At 43.4% G+C, this 21,278-nt stretch overlaps 1 long non-coding RNA gene across 2 annotated transcripts; it reads left to right on the top strand.

The window, feature by feature from the left end:
• Window positions 1-88: 88 nt before the first annotated feature.
• LOC144306409 (uncharacterized) lies at window positions 89-15,701 on the top strand. Of its 2 annotated transcripts, none has more exons than XR_013373520.1 (3): window positions 89-471; window positions 2,541-4,074; window positions 10,509-15,701. It is a non-coding gene; the product is annotated as an uncharacterized LOC144306409 (long non-coding RNA). The 2 variants fall into 2 exon arrangements; XR_013373519.1 differs by lacking the exon at window positions 10,509-15,701 and adding an exon at window positions 7,228-7,428.
• Window positions 15,702-21,278: the final 5,577 nt, after the last annotated feature.

Genomic DNA, 21,278 nt, shown 5'->3' with positions numbered 1-21,278 from the left:
TGGGTTTTTGAAGGAGACCCTTTGTGATGTCAAGACCTAGGACACAAACCTGAGACCAGAGCCCAAACTTTGCCTGGCAAAGAGCAGGAACCCTTCCAGCAAGAGGAGGTAACCCGTCTCCTGAGTGTGCCCACAAAGCCGAGAACACTTCTGGGTAGAAGGCCAAACTGCTATGGGCAACTGAAAAGCCTCGAGGTCCCATATGCTCAGGCATAGAGAAGCATTTCTCAATAGGGGCGCTACTGGCACCACGGTCGGGGAGGAGAGCAGACCAACTCTTTGGGGGATGGGACTGTGTCGGGAGGTGTTCACAGCCCCAGCCTCAGCATCGGGCATTCCCAAGGTGCCCAGACGCCGTGACTGTGACAATAGTCACAGGCACAAATCAGAACCATCCCCCCCGCATACAGCTGAATGCTCTCTCAGGGGAGACCCACCTCTGGAAGAAACCTGGAACCAGATGCCACCAGGGTAAGCTTCTCATCTGGGGATAGGTGTGCTCTGGGAGAAAGAAAAGAGAGAGCTGTAAGTATGTCAGAAAGAATTTAGTCCTGACCTGAGCAGAAGCTTTTGGGAGTCCGTTGTATAAACAGTTTAGCAAATTGCCAAAGAATGGCTACAGACTTCTTGAATCTTCCTAAAAGAATTTAAGTACATCCACACAGACGTAAGAGAAGAGTTGAACTGACTGCTTGGACTTTAGGATGGTACCTGGAAAATCAGTAGTGAGAAGTCTAAGAGACTAGAATTAATGTCCCATATTCTGTGAAAAGACACGTAATAATATCATTACTGACAGACACAATTACACACTCTAATGAGGCACTGTCACATGTTAATAGTAGTTATGGTCATTTTCAAATAATTAACTGTAATACTAGTACATCACGACAGCGTGCAAATACATCGCTACCCGGTACGCAGGCGTGAAGGTTGCCAATGTCTTGCCGATATAGATCTCACGTGCAGAGCCAGCTTCACCCACAACAATCTTCAGCTTCCTATTGATTTCCTTCCACATAGGCCAAGCCACAATTCCCCTTCCATAAGAATAACTGGTTGCCTTCTAAATTTCCCCGGAAACCTGGTCAGTCGGATTTTCCACAGCCACGAGGAAGAATTAATACAGGAACCAAACAGGTCTTGTTCTGCTGGCTCACCCACTCCATCCTGACCCAACACTAATCAACCCATCGTGTTCGAAATTCAATTTGATTACATTAGGAAAGAGAAGCTACCCAGGGCTCTTTGGCCGCTCAGAACAGAAACTCAGGGGCATGCTTCATTTTTCAGGAGTCTGGTTCTTGCGTGTATTTTTTTTCTACTTCTTCCCAGTCCCCAAAAATGTGGCTGGTAGCAATAAGTGCCTTGGCATTAACCAGGGGGGTGGCTGGCCAGCTTATGGGTTGGGACAAACACATCACTTTCCCAAGGCTTCCAAGATGCAGTAAAATGGCCATAATAAAACCTTCCTCGCCTACTTTGTGAGGGTGTGAGGAGTTGGTCACTGGACCTCATATGGGAAAGAAAAGTGTTGCTCGAGAACATGACACAAGATAATGATTGTGGGGAAGTAGCAGCCCTGAGCCCCGGTGCCCCTGGAATAGCTCAGCATCAAGTCCCTAAAAGTGAGGCTGCTTCCCTAGGTTTGAGGAAGTTTGGGATCTCTGGGGCAATGTGGTGATTCTAACCTAAATCCTCCCATAGTTATTCAGACCTGATTGCATGTGCTCCATCAGGGCTGGGGAAACAGCTATGATGGCATATGCCTGAGGGGCTACCAGAATATGCCACCCCACAACATGCCAAAACATCTATCTCTTTGGCATATGGATTACTTTTCCTGAAGATTTTTATTTATTTGAGAGAGAAAGAACACAAGTGGGGAGAGGGGGTTGAGGGAGAAGCAGACTCCCTGCTGAGCAAGGAGCCTAACATGGAGCTCTGATCCCAGGACCCTGAGATCAGGACCTGAGCCAAAGGCAGATGCTTAACCATCAGAGCCACCCAGGTGCCCTGGATTACTTTGAGTTAAAGGTTTTTGAGAACTAACAGCTCAGGAAAAGCTCTGAAACCAGCACATGGGTTTCCCTTTGTAGAGGATATTTACATTTATAAAGAAAAGGAAGGGTTTGAAAACTCTTAATCAGAGGTGAAGGAAGGCAAGGAGTTAAATCTTCCCAACCCGGCTAAGTTGGTGGAGCATGTGACTCTTGATCTCAGGGTTCTGAGCTCCACTTTGGGCAGAGAGCTTACTTTAAAAAATAAATAAGGTAAAATAAATAAATCCTCACAACAGACCTTACTAGACAACCTTTGTTTACCATATGTTTTCCGGGGCACCTTCCCATAATTTGACTCTCTCACCAAGAAGCCCAAAACCACCGTCTTTATTTTATCCCAAGATGGTACAGAAAGCCACGTTCTAATCACCCCTTTGGGTTATGCATCTCCAGCTGCTCCCGTGTGTACATGCAACATGCACACATTAATAAACTTCTGTTTTTCTCTCATCTGAATTTGGCCGGTCTCAATTACAGGGTCCCAGCTGGAGAATTTCTAGAAACTTCTAACCTGAAGCACTTCACCTGATGCGGTTTGGGGTGTTTAGTCTGATCATTCAAGGAATCCCAGAAAAATCTTAACACTTGTCACCATGGGGATATTAGTTGTTTTGAGTCATTCATCTGGATGCACACTGTCGGGACTAGAAAAAGAATCCAGATTTCTCATTTTGGAGATAATAAAACTGAAGCCCAGATCAGTGAAGAATCTCACTCCTCTACTAAGGCTTTCTACTAAAAATTACCTCCTTTATAAATCCTCAAATGAATACGTGATATTTGAATGCTGAATGATACCACAAGACAGATGAGCATTGATTTAAATGCTGCTATCTGACAGATCCGGCCATCAATCATAACCTGATGTCTCAGGAGAGCCATCCTTTAGAAATGGACTAGGAGATAGCATGAGCAGAATTTACAGCTGAACCAACTCTGCCTTGGAGCTGTCCTTCCTCAGCAGCGAGGATGTTGGGGCTCTAATTGAAATCCACAGCACCATCACCAGTATCACCAGGGGCTTTGCTGCACCCACCCCAGTGTTTTAACTGAGTGGGTGTGAGTGGGGAAGTGAGAATTTGCTCTTCTAACAAGAGCACATGCTGATGCTAATGTTAATGCTAAAGCTGCAGGTTTAGGGAAGCGGGTGCCATACTTTGAGAAGTCTGTGCTAAGACAAAGATGGCTCCTGCATATTTAATTTACATAAGTTTTAAGAAAACTGGTAATCACTTTCATAAGTCTGTTACGAAATTCAATGTTAAGTTAAAATGAGTCCTTTAGTATGACTGGTGTCCTTATAAGAGGAGATTAGGACACAGAATCCGAAGAAAGACCACAATGAAGACACGGGGAGAAGACATCCATCTACAAGCCAAGGAGACCCTGCAGAAGAAACCAACCTGCCAGCACCTTGCTCTGAGACTCCTAATTTCCAGGATTGGGAGAAATAATTTTGCGTTCTTGAAGCCAACCAGGCTGTGTATTTTGTTATGCCAAATACCAATCAGGTATTTTGTTACAGCAGCCCTAGCAAACTAATGCATGTGGAGAGGTAGGATGACATGATGGATTATACTGGAACTAAAAGGTATGCATTCTAGCATCAGTCCTGCCTGTGGGCAGATGAGATTCTTCTTCTAGAGTCAACGGATTATACTGGAACCAAGAGTATACATTCTAGCATCAGCCCTGCCTGTAGGCAGACGAGATTCTTCCGCTAGAGTCACCAGACTTCCCACCTCAACTAGTCAACACTCTTCCATCAAGTGGGAGTAGCAACCCATGCTCTTTCTGCCACATGGGGTTTTTTTGTGAAGATCAAAAATGAGAACTTACGAGAAAGTGTTTTTTGAATTCCAAAGTTCTCAGCTCTGGCTCTGAACAATTAGAAATCCAAATCATCATTATCATATCCTCATCATTATCACCACCACCCGTTTGAAGACACTGGAAAGCTGTGGAACTCTCCAAAAGTGCTAGGCTCCAGAGCAAAAGGAAACTCAATAAGGTGAGCCAACACTTCATTTGCTGTTTTTCTTAGCAATGTTTAAAAAAGGAGGTTGATGGGGCGCTCGGGTGGCTCAGTGGTTGAGCACCTGCCTTTGGCTCAGGTCATGATCCCAGGGTCCTGGGATCAAGTCCCACATTGGGCTCCCCATGAGGAGCCTGCTTCTCCTTCTTCCTATGTCTCTGCCTCTCTCTGTGTGTCTTTCACGAATAAATAAATAAAATCTCTAAAAAAAAAAAAAAAAAAAAGGAGAGGCTGAGAATCCATGAAGAGGTTATGATTGTAGAGAGGACTAGGAAACAGGAGAATAAATCAGTAGAAAACACCTAGACTCAAGTTGAGAGACAAAATGGATGAAAAACACAGAAGAAAGAAAGCATAGGAGAGGACACAGGGAATATACGTCCCATAAAAAGATTAAACCATCCAAAAGCTAAGAGAGACGCAATTGGAGTCCCAGAAAGGAGAAGAATGAGAACAGAGGCAGTAGTTGGAGAATTCTCCAAAAGTACCAATAGACAACAAGCCATAGAATCCAAAAAGTAAAAAATAGAATCCAAAAATTTTTTTAAAAAGGGGGGGGGCAAGGGAACACCACCTGACAGGCTCAGTCGGTGGAGCATGCAACTCTTGATCTTGGGATTGTGAGTTTGAGCCCCACTGTTGGGTGTAGAGATGACTTAAAAATAAAATCTTTTTTAAAATATATAAATAAAAAATAGAAATGTTACAACTCCCAACCAGAACAAATACAAAGAAAATAGTGAAAAGCTGTTCAAGAATTAAGAAATGTTATTTCCTAATGATACATATAGACTGGTGAAAAAGCAAGTATTGAGATTGTTTGCTGAATCCAAAGGGCCAAAAAAGAGCAAAGAAAGAGCAACAGCCCCCTTGAAAAAGGTACCCACAACCACTTGAGAAACATGCTAATACTGAGTTAATCTGTAAATATTCATTCAGTTTTACTGATAAATAGTTGTAAATACCATTTAGTATTCCTAACATGTTTGGAACAGTACCTAGCACATAGTAAGAGGAATAGAAGTCTTCTTTTAAAAACACATAGAATAGGGGTGCCTGGGTAGCTCAGTGGTTGAGCATTGCCTTCGGCTCAGGGCATGATCCCGGGGTCCTGGTTTCAAGTCCCACTTTGGGCTCCCTGCAGGGAGCCTGCTTCTCCCTTTGCCTATGTCTCTGCCTCTCTCTGTGTCTCTCATGAATAAATAAATAAAAATACATAGAATAAATAAATATTGAACACAGAGGCACTTTTAGACAATAGGCTTGAGCAATAGAAACTTGATCAAGGCAAAAGCACCCATAGGGACGATGGAGCTGAATGCAAACAGGCTAGGCTTATCGATTACCCACATCTAAACAGCCACGAGCCCTAACTAACCAATGGACTACTTTACAACCAGGCCCAGATACCAAAAAAGGGAAAAGTCCATATGTCCATACCTCCTCACTCTGCCCTATAACTCTAGCCCCTCACCACTGTGTCTTGGCAGACAGCCTGTCCTTTGCTATCCTGCTCACTGCTCCCCTGCAGTGGATTCAATAAATTTAAATTTTTATCTCTTTTGTTCTGCCCTTGCTGAATTCTTTCTTTTTTTTTTTTTTTTTTTTAAGATTTTATTTATTTATTCATGAGAGACACAGAGAGAGGGGCAGAGACACAGGCAGAGGGAGAAACAGGCTCCCTATGGGGAGCCCGATGCGGAATTCGATCGTAGAACCCCAGGATCATGCCCTGGGCCGAAGGCAGACCCTTAACCCCTGAACCATCCAGGCATCCCATGGATGAATGCTTTCACCACCCACACCATCAACCTTCACCCAGCTGAAGCACCCCATATCTGGCGGTCCCCCCTCCATCAGATCAGAGCATCCCACACTGGATACGATGTATGTTAGCATTTATCCTCTATTCTGAATGTAAGCAATAGACTATAGGAGAATGAGCAGTAACTATGACTTTGCTACCAATGAAAATCATATATCACATGCCATTGTTTTGGATATCACAAAATACCATCTATACACATTACTATTTTGAAAATATGGTATTAGATCTGCCACTAGGTTTTTTTTTTTAAGTTTTTTATTATAATTCCAGTTAGGTAACATACAGTGTTAGTATTAGCTTCAGATGTATGACATAGTGATTCAACACTTCCATAGATCACCTGGCACTCATCACAACAAGTGCACACCTTAACTCTATCACCTGGGGTACCTGGTTGGCTCAGTCAGAAGAGCATGCGACTCTTGATCTGGTCATGAGTTCAAGCCCCACGTTGGATGTAGAGATTACTAAAAAAGGTGGTGTGGATTAATAAACTTAATAAATTTAACTAATAAACTTAATCCACCAATTTCACCCCTCCCCCTACCACCTCCCCACTACTAGATCTTGATGTTTGATGCACTCATAGAGAAGCACATATATTACTATATGGTAAATTTGGTCTTTCAAAATATTTTTATAAATGTACTTTAATATAATTGGCTTCCTCTGCAATTCAGTGTATTTTATTTTGTGCACTTGAAGACATTACTGTGAGAAGGGGTACAAATCTTTCATCCACTTGAAAAGGGTCCATAATATGTAATTTTTTTATGTTAAGAACCCCTGATCTGAAAGAGCATTGATCAGTTTCTCAAAACCTTAAAATCAATTTCTCAAAGAAATTTTACCTTATTGAATGTGAGTAAGGAGAAGATGTTAAAAACAAATACCATGAAAGTCAGGGGATCACAAGCTCAAAAATAATTGGGAGTAAGTGTACTGATCAACCCCATAAGATAAATGTAAAATACCCTTTTGTTTTTAAGCTCCTGATTTGATTTTTTAAAATATTTATTTATTTATTTATTTATTTATTTATTTATTTATTTATTTATTTATTTCTGAGAGACACACAGAGAGAGGCAGGGACATAGGCAGAGGGAGAAGCAGGCTCCCTGTGGGGAGCCGATGCAAGACTCTATCCAGGATCACGCCCTGAGCCAAAGGCAGACGCTCAACTGCTGAGCCACCCAGGCGTCCCTAGGCTCTTAATTTCTGAATAATTTGTTAAACAGGGCTCTTTGATTTAGATTTTTAATGCTGTTTCCCTCTCTTATTTCCCCTTTCCTGTTCCTCAGTGTGCCTCTTAGGAAAAGCACCTCCTTCAACCAGCCACCAAAACAAGCTTCTGCAAACAAAATCAGTTCTCAACTATGAAAGTACAGCACAGGGATGTAGTCAGTAATGTTTTAATAAGTTTGTACAGTGACAGAGGGTAACTGTGAGCATTTTGTGGTGAGCATTTCATTATATTATATATAATATATAAGTATAATATGTCAAATCACTATGTTGTACACCTAAAATATTATATAAAAATATATATCAACTATATATAATATATAACAATATAAATATATATGTATACATATATATCAACTATACTTCAATTAAAAATAAAAACAGATAGGGACACCTGTGTGGCTCAGGGGTTGAGTGTCTGCCTTCCGCCGTGAATCCCGGCGTGATCCCAGGGTCCTGGGATCGAGTCCTGCGTTGGGCTCCTTGCAGGGAGCCTGCTTCTCCCTCTGCCTGTGTCTCTGCCTCTCTCTCTGTGTGTCTCTCATGAATAAATAAATAAAATCTTTTAAAAAGTTAAAATTAAATGTAAACAGATAAACAGTTCTCAACCTACCTTGTCTAGGGACTGTCATGTCGAAGAATATTATCTAACCAGTAAGACCCACTGATGGGTGTACACTGGGCTTTTCCAACATCTTAACAGTTCAGGATAATCTCTTAACCAATTCAAAACAAAGACCTCATTCTCTTTTCATTGAAGTTTCTCTGCTTTGCCTACCTGGAATTGGCTTTAGTCTGAGCTCTACAATACATACGTATGTATAATTTCTGGTCAGAAAAAATTCAACTGATCCAAAAAATGTATAAGAAATAGAAAGAAAGTAATACTTTTCCACCACTGTCCCTTTATGTCAGCTTCCATATAAGAATGTTGTATTAAAATTACATTTTTCCAGGGCACGTGGGTGGCTCAGTTGGTTAAACATCTGCCTTCGGCTCAGGTCATGATCTCAGGTTCCTGCGATTGAGTCCCACCTCCTTCTCTCCCCCCCACCCCCCTTCCCCCTTTTGTGCTCTCTCTCTCTCTGTCAAATACATAAATAAAATCTTTTTTAAAAAGTAAGACAATAATTCCCAATTCTCAAGTGCATAGAAATTGGCAGAAGAGATTAAACTGTGACATAAATAATAAAATATAATGGAAAAGTAATATCTGTTTGAGTTGAAGATTCTATTGTAGGTGTTATTATTTGAGGAAGGAGGAGGAACTGACCTTTATGGACACTGAACCAAAGGCCAAAGAAGACAGCCCAAAGCACACTGAATTATGGGAAAGGCCAGCCAAAAATAATTCTCCAAGATACTTCCACCCATCTTCTCTGGTAGTGGTTCTCAAAATTGTTCCCTCCCGTTCCCTCACCATCCCCTTGGTATGACCCCATCACCTCACACCTGAACCTCAGCACAGGCTCCTACAAAACCTTGCTGCTACATCCCTCCCCATAGCCATGCTACCCTAGAAAAAGTAGAATTGTATGCACCCAGGATGGCAGGGCTTCTCAGACATGGGAAGAAGCCTGGGCTACTTCCATTTTGTTTAAGGTTTCCAATATATTATTTAAAAGAGGAAGAAGGGAATGTCTGGGTGGTTCAGTCAGTTAAGCATTAGACTCTTGATTTCAGCTCAGGTCATCATCTCAGGATGGAGTCCCACATTGGGCTCTGCACTCAGCATGGAGTCTGCTTGAGAATCTCTCTCCTTCTCCTCTCCTCCTCCCCCCACTCTCTCTCCCACTGTCTCTCTCTTAAATAAATAAATAAATTATTTAAAAAATTAAAAGGGGAAGAACAAAAAGGAGACAAGGAAGAAAAGGAGAACAAGGGTGTGCAGAAAAGAGTTAGCAAAGCAAACTTGACTGCTATCTTTAGAAAAGCCCACTTGCAAGGTCAACCCTTGGTGAGAATTTGGGAACTTGAATTTCTGGAGATTTCCCACCGTCCCCTGATACAAATCACTCATTATGCCTGAATAATGTGGCTTCTGGTTTCCTTCTGCAAGTCTGGAATTTTGAAACATACCATTCAAAAAGGGCCTGTGACCAGCTCCCAATAAAAACCCTGGACACTGAGTCTCTATGAGCTTCCATGGTAGACACCATTTCACAGGTCTTGTCACAACTCTTGCTGGAGGACCTAAGCATATTCTATGTGACTCCACCAGGGGAGAACCCTTGGAAGCTTGTGGCTGGTTTCCAAGCACCTTTACTTTTAGCTGAGCTTATTTTCCATCATTTTTACTGTAAGAAATCATAGCCACAGGCACCTGGTGGCTCAGTTGGCTAAGTGTCTGCCTTTGGCTCAGGTCACGATTCTGAGGTCCTGGGGTCAGTCCCACATCAGGCTCCTCTCCCTCCCTGCCCCCCAAATCATGCTCTCACTCTTAATCTCTCTCTCTCTCAAATAAATAAAAATATCTGAAAAAAAGAAGAAAGAAAGAAAGAAAGAAAGAAAGAAAGAAAGAAAGAAAAGAAGAGAAGAGAGAAAGAAAGAAGAGAAGAGAAGAGAAGAGAAGAGAAGAGAAGAGAAGAGAAGAGAAAAGAAAAGAAAAGAAAAGAAAAGAAAAGAAAAGAAAAGAAAAGAAAAGAAAAATCATAGTCATGAGTATGGCCATATGTTGAGTCCTGAGTCCTCCTAGAAAACTGTCAATACTGGGGTGGTCTTGAGTCCACCCCCCCACAACACAGAGAAGAAGAAAAATGAATACCGGAAAGGGAAAGCCAAACTGTGGTTCATTTTTAAATATTTGCTTAAGGTTTTTAAATATCATCTTACAAATTAATTCATAGAGTGATAGCGAATCAATTCATAGAGAGAGAACGAATACAAAGTAAACTGTCCTACACATAATAATTACAACACTTATAAAACATACAGATTAATCAATCCATGGGACCCTGGAAGCAGGGAAGTCCAGTTAGGAGCCTACAGGGCATCTGGTGTCAGGTTTCCAAACCTTTCCTAGCTGTGGAACCCCTTGTGAAAATGAAATCGCTCGTGAAAGTCAGCAGAGAGAAGTTCCTCTGCCTCAAGGCTCACTCAGCTTCTTCATCCTGTGAGAACCCCCCCGGGAACCATCCAGAATCCCAGAACATAGAGGAGGACGCGTTGAAACCAGCTGATTTAACACTTTTCACTTAGAGTTGAGAAAGCCAGGGCTCAGACCAAAATGAAGATTTGCAGATGAATTCAACCTTTACCAAAGCATTTTTAATGCCAACAGATGAGTGAAAGTGCTCTCTATAACCTTTCACTGCTTTTTTTTTTTTTTTTTTCCTAGCCTTGCCTGTGCCTGTGTGCTCCCTCCCGGTGCTCTCTCTCACAAGACCTCAAAGAATGTGCTACCACACACCCTGAAAGGTTCATGGGTCAGCTCCAAGGCCAACTAAGTGTCTGCCACCCCCACCCTTGGGGACGATGTTTGGTGAACCACTAGAGTGTTCAAGCCACAAAAACTAGAACTAGCAGAGGGGAAGAGCACGTGTGAAGAGTACCACGGAGTACGCAACCCTAAGGGTTGACTGCGTAAGGGACACAGAACCCACTTGTCTCAGAACTGAGCAGCCTGTAATGACAAACCAAGGCCCTACTACCATTGCAGATGAGCCTCACAGCGCTTGACTGCAGGAAAGCGAGCCTTCTACCAAGTTCCCCTCCCCACAGGTCTTTGGGAATCCCCAGGGACTGCCCACATGTTCCACAAATCTGTCCTGCTTATCACTTGCCACCTCAACTGCCATCTGGCCTGAGCAGTGCCGTAGGCCACTACTCCACCCTTCTTGCTGCCCTGAAACCCGACTCTGCAGGCAGCTGCTGTTGCCTGAGCCTCATGCTCACCTCGAGCATAGACACAAACCCTTCCCTTAATTCCTCCCTGTGTCTGTTCATAATGGGCTAGAACATGGGAGATTTTATGGAGGACCAGGGCCTAATCTAACGTAATACAACTCTGAGAACCCAGAGGTGCATCCTCCACGGTGCTCCTAAAGTCCACAGGCCCGGTGCCCAGCGCTTCCATCTGACTTGCCTCTCTGCAGGGAGTCTGCTTCTCCCTCTCCTTCTACCCCTTCCCTCACTCTTTTTCTCTCTCTTAAATAAATAAAATCTTTTTTTAAAAATAAACTATTAATAAAAAAAAAGAAAAAAAACAAAACACTGACATCAAAACTGATCATGTGAATTTTTGAAGATGGCTTCTTTCCTCCTTTGAAGCACTGGTGTTTCACAAAAACATCTTGGCCAATAAGCACATGAAAACATGCTCGACGTCACTAATAATAAGGGAAATACAAAATCAAAACCACAATGAGATACCACCTCACCACTCACACCCACCAGGATGACTAGAATCAAAACAGAAAGTAACAAGTGTTGGTGAGGAGGTGGAGAAATTGGAACCCTTGCGCATTGTAGGTAGGGAATGTACAATGGTGCAGCTGTTGTGGAAGTTGGTATGGAAGTTCCTCAAAAAATTAAACATAGAGTTACCATATGATCTAGCAATGCCACTTCTGGGTATATACTCAAAGAAATTGAAAGCAGGGTCTTAAAAAATATCTGTACTCCCACATTCATTGCAGCATTATTCACAATAGCCAACATGTGGAACCAACTCAAGTATCCATCAGTGGACAAATGGATGAACAAAATACTGTCTATCCATACAATGGAACATCATTCTGCCTTAAAAAGGAAGGAATTCTGACATAAACTACAGATGGATGAACCTTGAAAACACGATGCTAGGTGAATAAGTCACCAAAGGACAAATATTGTATGATGCCACTTATAGGAGACACCTAGAACAAATGTATAGAGACAGAAAGTAGAATGGTGGGTTCCAGGGGCTGGGGAGAGGGAGGATGGGGAATTAGTGTTTAATGGGTAGAGTTACAGCTTGGAAAGATGAAAAAAGTTCTGGGGACAGATGGAGGTGATGGTCACCCAACAACGTGAATTTAATGTCACTGAATTGTACACTTAGAAATTATTGAGATAAAAAAAAGAAAGAAAGAAATCATGGAGATGGTAAATTTTATGTTCTTTGCATCTTACCAGAATTTAAAATGTTTTAAAACAAACACCCGAGGAGGTGAATGGGGGAGGACCAGTCTCAGACTGAATAACTTATAAGAGAGACATCTATCCTCTTCATAGATCATGAAGCTCGAGGGGACCTTTAAGTCACTGTACTAGGAAAAGAGGCAAGGTCAGGTTATGGTTATCTCAGTTAAGGATCCATGGAGAAAAGAAACTCGTGGCAAACCACAGATCAGTGCTGTCCAATAGAAGTTTCTGCAATGATGGAAATGTTCTCTGTATTCTGCAATACGGGGCCACGTGCCACCTGTGGCCACTGTGCACTTAACTTGGCAAGTGTGAGCAAGGAGCTGAATTTTTCATTTCATTTAATGACCTCATTTCATCTAATTATTTTAAGTTTAAGTACCCAAACGTGCCTGGTGGTTATCGTACAAGACAACTCATATGGTCTAGATGGCTAAAGACACCAGGCCCTGTGAGGAAAACACAGCAGCTCTGGTGGCTCCATGGAATCACAATGACTGCCCAGCTCTCTATCTCAGCGCCTGTGCTCCTGCCTCTATAAACTCAGTGTGATCTACCTTTCTCTTGCTCGGGGCTCTATCTCCTTTTGCTCATGGCTGTCCATGGAGGACCCTCTCTAGATCTTGGACAAATGGCTAAAAACTAAAGGACAAAAGCAAAGTTTCCTATCCTTCTGTCATTCTCTACGCTGAGAAGTGACATGACTGGTGGGTTCAAGCCAGACCTCTTGCAGATGTATTTGGGGTTAGTCCACACAGTTCCCAACATTTAAAAATTGGGATAGTATACATAAAAATTCAGATTCAAAAATATACATATTGAATCCTTTGAGAAACAGGAAGTCCTGGCAACAATGAGCCCGCATTCCTGCTCCCCGCCCCCACCAACCCATGAACAACAGAGCATAGGCTTTCCATGTACTGTGAGTCCCAAGAGGCATGTTCACTTACTCACAAGACAAGCCTGGATCCCGTAAGAATTTGCACTGGACACCTCCATTGGACAGAAAGAATTAAGGAATCACGTCTCCCTTCTACCTCCAGAAAGTCCTATTCCTCTTTTATATTCCTAACCCCTAGTGTGAAGCCTCAGACATAATAGGTACTCAATCTGTATTCATTACAGTGAACTGAGATTTAAAAATAAAGAGAATCCTGAATCTCACAATGTCCTTAAGTGGAGAGGATCAATGATTTGCCCAAATGTCATGATTGAGACAAAAATCATATTCCCAGGACACTGCTTTCCTCTACACTCTAGGTTTATCTGTGGTCTCAAAGGACATTGTTGTGACAGAGTCATACATCCAGGGTGGTGCTGCAGCCTGGGCCCCCCAAAGTCAACATGCTAGCAAGGTTCCAACGCTGTGTCCTTCCCTGCAGGGTGCCCTGCCTTCTCCAGAGCACACAGCCAATGCCCGTGCAAGGGAAGCCATAAAAGGTTGTGAAAGCTATTTTTAAACTTCCAAAGACCATACCGTACGTTGATAATGGGAGCATCTAAGTGCCCGGTGTTATGGCCCTAGTCAGCACGCCACCTAAATGCTGAAGATAATAATCTTGCCTTTCATAGTAGCCCCTTGAAAAGGAGCCCTGTTCAATTCAGTGTTGCATTAAATGGAACTGCTTTTAAATAGGCGAGGGCTCTATTTCTTTATGAAGAAAATCTGTGTGAATCACCATCTCCCTGCAGTGACACATTCGTGTATTCAACTGGATGCTTCACTGGTTTTTTGTGTGTGTAAGCTGAAGCTGAAAATATTTTACTAAATATAAATATCTCTAGCCGGCCGTAGGTTATTCTCTGCCAATTTTCTCCACCTTATCCATTTCCTTTCTCTTGTCCTACCATTTAGTAGCTATCTGTTCTTCTTTTAATATACACCTTATCTGGTTTTCAGTGTTTATTGGAGACCTTAAGTCACCACTGGGTCCTACGATTGGGGATCCTGGTCATAAATCTCAAATAATAACCACCATTGACTGAGCATCTACAGGGTGCCAGGCACTAGATTAGGGACATGCTCTTATATGCATGAAAATATTCCACTTTTAATCAGGATGTGTCAATAGAGTAGAAGCTGGGACTGAATTATCAGACAGTTATCAGTCAAATAACAAAGCAAAGCCAAGAAATACACAGAAAGAAGGCAGGCATTGTTTGAATACTTATATGAGTTGCATGGCCCTAAGAGAAACATTTTGTGGAAAAGAACACTAGTTTACTCTCAGTTCAAAGGTCCTCTGGAATTAGATAGAAAAGACTGTCCTATTACCTTAAGAGCCAAAGAAATACAAAATACAATCGATTGCTCACCATGGCAGTGTCCCCATCATGGACTGGAAATAGGCCTCCATGTGTTCCATCAGGTCAGAACAAGAATGTATTCAGTGTTCCAGCACTGAGAGCAGTTTCCCAATATTGCTTGAAGTGCACAACTGTTTCCCTTGGTGGGTCAACCCTGTGCAATCCCAGGAAGATTTAGAATTTAGCATAGAAGCTACTAATATTTTTGGGTAAGGGATACACTATAAATATTTGGTGTTTGTCTTATTTTGTGTGGGCTGCTATAACAGAATGCCACAGACTATTTCTTACAGTTCTGGAAGCTGAGAAGTCCAAGATCAAGGCATTGATAGACATCTGGTGAACCTGCTTCCTAGTTCATCGATGGCTGACCTCTGGCTGAGTCATCACACGGTGGAAGAAGGGGTGAGGGAGTTTTCTGGGGCCTCTTTTATATGAACACTAATCCCATTCATGAGGGTTCCACCTCCATGATCTAACAACCTCCCAAAGACTCCATTTCTACATATCATCACACTGGGGTCTAGGGGTCAATATATGAATTTGTGGGGAGTGGACACAGACATTCAATGTATAGCAGTACTCTAAAATTTTGCAAAGTTTAAAATAATATGGCCAATTAGAATAAAAGTTCAGCTTCCTAACTGCAATTTAGAATGCACACCTGAGTAATTGATTTAGGTTTATGATTTTAAGTTGAAATCTTACTGTTCCTACAATATTGGAACATGTAAGGCCCACCATATTTACACATTTAGTAGATTTATAAGAATTACTTAAATAGGGACACCTGGGTGGCTCAGCAGTTTGGTGCCTGCCTTTGGCCCATGGTGTGATCCTGGAGTCCTGGGATCAAGTCCTACATCAGGCTCCCTACATGGAGCCTGCTTCTCTCTCTGCCTCTCTCTCTGTGTCTCTGATGAACAAATAAAATCTTAAAAAAAAAAAAAAAAGAGTTACTTAAACGTTTCAAGCATTTTGTCAATTAAATAATTTAAGTACTTAGGGGATCCCTGGGTGGCTCAACGGTTTAGTGCCTGCCTTTGGCCCAGGGCACGATCCTGGAGTCCCGGGATGGAGTCCCACGTCAGGCTCCCGGCATGGAGCCTGCTTCTCCCTCTGCCTGTGTCTCTGCCTCTCTCTCTCTCTCTCTCTCTATCTCTCTGTGTCTATCATGAATAAATAAATAAAATCTTTAAAAAAATAATTTAAGTACTTAAATGTAATATGTTAAGTTAATAAATGTAGTTTAAAATACACAACGCGGTTCAACTCACTGAGCTTCTGATATATGGAAGAAGCATAACTCAAAGTCCATTTTTAAATGATTGTCAAAACATGCTAGAATGATAACTAGAATAGTAAGATTCTTTTTGTTGGGATTTTTTTTTTTTAAGTGGGCTCCATGCCCAGCATGAAGCCCAGTATGGGGCCTGAACTCATGACCCCTGAGATTGAGACAGGAGCCGAGATCAAGAGTCAGACGCTTAACCAACAGAGCCACCCAGGCACCCCAATAAGATTCTTAAATTAAGCTTAAAAACTTAAGAAGGATCTAGATTTCTAAATTTGTAATTGTAGCAAATAAAATGTTAATTCATAAAACTGACATAAACTACAGAACTGTCTTTTATATACAAGATAACAGCCCTTGAGGATATCCAAAAATATAAAAGTTAAAGACCAATATTTGGGGGTGGCTGGGTGGCTCAGTCAGTTAAGTATCTGCCTCCCACACAGGTCATGGTCTCTGGGGCCTGGGATCAAGCTCTGAGTTGGGTTTCCTGCTCAGCGGGGAGTCTGCTACTCCCTCTCCCTCTGCCCCTCCCCACTGCTCATTCTCTCTCTCTCCCTCTCTCTCTGCTGAATAAATATCTTTAAAAAAAAAAAAGAAGACCGGGGATCCCTGGGTGGCGCAGCGGTTTAGCGCCTGCCTTTGGCCCAGGGTGCGATCCTGGAGACCCGAGATCAAATCCCACGTCAGGCTCCTGGTGCATGGAGCCGGCTTCTCCCTCTGCCTGTGTCTCTGCCTCTCTCTCTCTCTCTCTCTGTGACTATCATAAAAAAAAAAAAAAAAAAAAAAAGACCAATATTTGGGGTCCTACTCCAAAGAGCTACAATGGATCCTACAGCCAACAACGTGAGTTGGTGTTACTGTCCATGCCAAAATCTCCCACTCCTACCCCTTGAGGGCTATTAGAGCCAAGGATCTGAGAGTGAGTTTTCTACCCAAAAGCCTGCCTGAGGCTCGGGCAGCAGCATTGCAAGTTCCCAACACCTCTCTGGAAGCAGGATCTCTTCCCCAATGCCCCTGAACCAAAGGTTTTCTTAAAGGCTGGGGAATCCTTACATGATTAGAGAGACTAAGGACATGACCAGACTTCCTTACTTGCCTGTGTCAGGAAGGAAAAGCTTTTGCTCTATTCTTTTAGGTGCATGTCCAGGAGGCTTGCAAATTAACAAAAGCCAGATTATCAGAAGGAAAGGAATACAAATTGTATTACTATTTTATGTGCACAGGAGTTCAGAGAAAAGAAATGAGACTCAAAGTCAAGTGATGAGACTCGGGCTTTATATACCATTTTAGCAAAGGAAAGGGGGTTTGAGGTCCAAGAGATAAAAAATCATAGGAACGTGACCAGGAAATACACACACAGGAGAACTGACAGAGGATCAGGATTATTTTAGTAAGGTTTTCTTAGGTGGATTTATTTCAATGCCAGCTCCCTCTCTCCAGTGATATTGTCCTCTTCCTGGTGTGCGAGAGGGGAACACCTTCACTAAGGAAAATCAAAGCCAGTCTTAGGCAGAAAGGGGGACGGAGAAGAACTCATCCTGCATCCCCTGATTCTCTGTCGCTTTCGGCTCAAAATACTCCTTATACCAAAGTGGCATATTTAGGGCAGTACACACTGAGCTCCCTTCACCTCGCACGTTGTAAGGGTTTAATAATCAGTGTGTATTTACCGAATGTGTGAAAGAGCTACAAACTCCTTTGCAAATGCCGAACAAATGTTAAATACGATACGGAAATCTGACTCACAGCACGGTTGTTGACACACGGAATACTGGGAAGGCCATGGTGCCTTCGTGTGGATCTTTGTAAGGGTTAATGACCCCTTCTTTGAATCGCAGCGTAGCAGCTGCAGATGACATCAGATTTTCTGCCACAATGACTTACATCAAAACAATGAATCCATCAAGGGGAAGGCCAAGGCACCATTTGGGGCTCACAGGGAAGGACTGGGCAGGGCGCTCCAAACAGATGAGATCGGGAGGGGTTTTGCCTGCCGGAGGAGAATACCTCCGAATGTGACTGTCTCGGGCATTTGCACAAAAGAATAAACTGCCTGTCTCACTGGAGAAGAACTCACAGGGCAGACGTCAAGAGGCACGGGATGAGGAGCTTCAGCCCAACGCTGGGCCTTAACAGAACACTGGGAATTAGCTCCATTCGTTTCAACATCGCAGGCACATGCACTTCCCCAGGTCCCTGTTCCCTCCGACCCTCCCGTCCGGTAAAAGTGCCACGTCACACACTTGCCATCATCACATTCCCAACGAAAACACACATTCTGAGGACGCCTGGGGGACTCAGTGGTTGAGTGTCTGCTTTTGGCTCAGGGCGTGATCCTGGGGTCCTGGGATCAAGTCCCACGTCGGGCTCCCTGCATGGAGCCTGCTTCTCCCCGTGCCTGTGTCTCTGCCTCTCTCGGTGTCTCTTATGAATAAATAAATAGAATCTTTAAAACACATACACACACACACTTTCTGGAATATTCCACAGGCCTCTTCCTAGAGACTCCCAGAGCCTCAGCAAGAAGCGTGGCCCTCAGAGCTGCAGGGAGCATCCCAACACGGTGAGCCCTCGGTTACACGACTGACGAGCGGCCTGCACGCAGTCACCTCTGTACACCTGCCACATCTGCATGCAGCTGGCGTCCAGCATGTGGCCGCACTACCCGGCCCGACGGCCTCGGCAGCCCCCTGCACCCGAGCCCTCGAGAGAGAGCGACAAGCTGGAAAAGCAATCCACGGGGCTCTTTTCCAGAAAGCCTCGGGACAGGTCATTCATTTCTTTGCAGTTCTGGGCTCTTCTGATTCAACGAATTCCCCACAGCCAACGACTCCGCTCTCTGTAATAACTCTGAAGGGATCAAGAAAACGACTGATGCAACTCCGTCTCTTTCTCTCTCAACCACCTGAGAGGCTTTAACCTGCTGCCTTCAGCAGCCATTCCCCAGACTCTAGAAAGTGCCAGCAGCCCCGTGGCTACGCCAGCTCCCAGGGGTGGGAAGGGGAGCGATGGTGGGAGGGATCCAGGGGTGGGTGGAGGGGAATAAAACCTCACACTCCCCTTGCAGAGTGACACAGATGCCCAGGTGGTAAACATGACTTCCAATTACTTGTCTTAAACCAACCCTGAAATTTAGAGTTGCCGTGTTTCCTTAAGGGACATACAAGCAGAAGGTCCAGGCTGTAAATAACAAGCACTTGATACTCTAGAGCTTGTAGGTGAAACTCAGCCTTCTTCCTGACATTTCTTTGTTGTGCAAGGAGCAGGCCTCTATCTTTCTTTTTTTCTTTTTAAAGGGGCGATGGGGAGAGAATCCCAAGCAGAGCCCCAGTGGGGCTTGATCCCCAGGCCCTGAGATCATGACCTGAGCTGAAATCAAGAGTCAGATGATTAATGGACTGCACCCCCCAGGCACCCCAAGCAGGCTCCTACCTTAAAGTCAGGCAGCCTTTCCCATAAAATGCTGTGCCAGGCTGGAACAGAGTAAGGACTAGATTCTCAGTGAAACCTGTTTTCGAATCACCTGAGCACCTTATTAAAAATGCAAATATATATATATAAAATCACTGGATTGCTGTCCATTTTTGACTCCCACGATAAAGGCTTTAAAAATTACAATCACCACTTGCCAACTAACACCATGGGGGCTGCAGGCTCCATTTTCGTCATTTAGAGTTTGTCAAATATCCTTCTTTAAGTGTTCCACACATAGTCTATAGATGACTATAAGAGGGTTTAAAACTTTTGAATTTGAGCCATTTAAATTAATATATATATATATATTTGCAAACTCTTGGATCACACCCCCAACCTACTGAATCCCACTTTCAGGAGGCTCTGCATTTTTAGCTAGTGCCCTTGGATGAATCTTGTACATAACAAAATTTGAAAACTACTGATATAAAAGTATACAACCCTAGGGCAAGGGTCACAGAGTCCTCACAAGGAGGAATGGGGATGTCTGTTGTTTTCACTCTCCGAGGCCCCTGGGGAAGACGGACCAGCGCACTGCTCCTTCAACTGGAGTGTAAATGCAAATTCTGATCCAGGTGATTCTGCTCCGGTAGGCTGAGGTGGGCCAGAGAGTCAGCCTTTCTAATAAGCTCCCAGGTGCCACAGCTACCGCCACAGATGCTGGAGTACAGCTGAAGGATTAGTTTATAATCCCAACAGTCTGGGTTAGATAAAGTGCACCAGGAAGTTCCTCAAACTCAAAAGTCCCTCTTACCCCCAGTCTATTAAGTAGAGTATTTTGAAAAACCAAACCCCCTTTTAAAATGCAAATACTGCCCCAGAAGGCTGAAGCTTCACTTATTTTAATCAGATTGCTTTCTTCTTAGCTGAATTTAGCCCCCACCCCCAGATGGGGGAGGTTTTGACTAAAGGGAAGGAGATAGGAGTAACAGGCCAAGATAGGATCTTCGCTGAGGGGGAGAGAAAGAAGCTGCAAAGGGTTTTCGCTCCCAGAAGAGAAAGGCCAACAGGTGTGAGAGATTGCTAGCGAGAAGGGAGTTAAAGACAGATTTGCCCTGGTTGTGATACAAATTTTAATAGGGAGCCTGCTGTGTGGCAAGCAGTGGGCCAGGGCCTGGGATGCTCAGAGGAACAAGATGTAGTCCTGTCCCTGCAGGATCGGAGGCCTGGCGAGTTGGCCCCAGCACTGAGGGAGGAAACTCCCACTTGGCAATGTCAAGCTCTTGGCATGGTGCCACTGGTTGCTGATACCAGCCTAAGCCATGGTAAGACAAGACCTTAGTCAACACCGGAATGTTTAAGAACTGAGGCATATACGAAAATGTACAACAGCCCGCCTGGATCACTGTCCATTTTTGACTCCCACTGATAAAGGCTTTAAAAATTACAATCACCACCTGCCAACTAACACCATGGGGGCTGCAGGCTGCATTTTCGTCATTTAGAGTTCGTCAAATATCCTTCTTTAAGTGTTCCACACATAGTCTATAGATGACTATAAGAGGGTTTAAAACTTTTGAATTTGAGCCATTTAAATTAAAATCTTAAGGCAAAGTCACATAAGGGAAGAAAAAACTTTTCTGGTATCATCTTAGGTTCAGTGTCTGGGGCCTGCAAATTAAATCGACAAGTGACAGGTTAACAGAAGAAAAGGCACACGATTTTTGTTGACATTACTATTTTTATACACATGGGGGACTTCCCAGAAAAGAAATGGAAACCCCATTTTAACAAAAGATGATAAATTGTGGAGAACTGACTAGGCAAAGGAGAGGGGGTTGGGGCTGTAAGTCATAAATTGTGGGAAGGTGACTAGGATATATGGGGGAAACTAATGGAAGATAAGGGTTATTTTAGTAAGGTCTGTTTATGTAGATTCTCCTCGGCCTTGACACCCCTTCTGTA

Source organism: Canis aureus, chromosome 37, assembly GCF_053574225.1.
Source record: "Canis aureus isolate CA01 chromosome 37, VMU_Caureus_v.1.0, whole genome shotgun sequence".
Classification (NCBI taxonomy): Eukaryota; Metazoa; Chordata; class Mammalia; order Carnivora; family Canidae; genus Canis; species Canis aureus.
The sequence above is the reverse complement of the archived record's forward strand: the minus strand, read 5'-3'. Positions and strand labels throughout refer to the sequence as shown.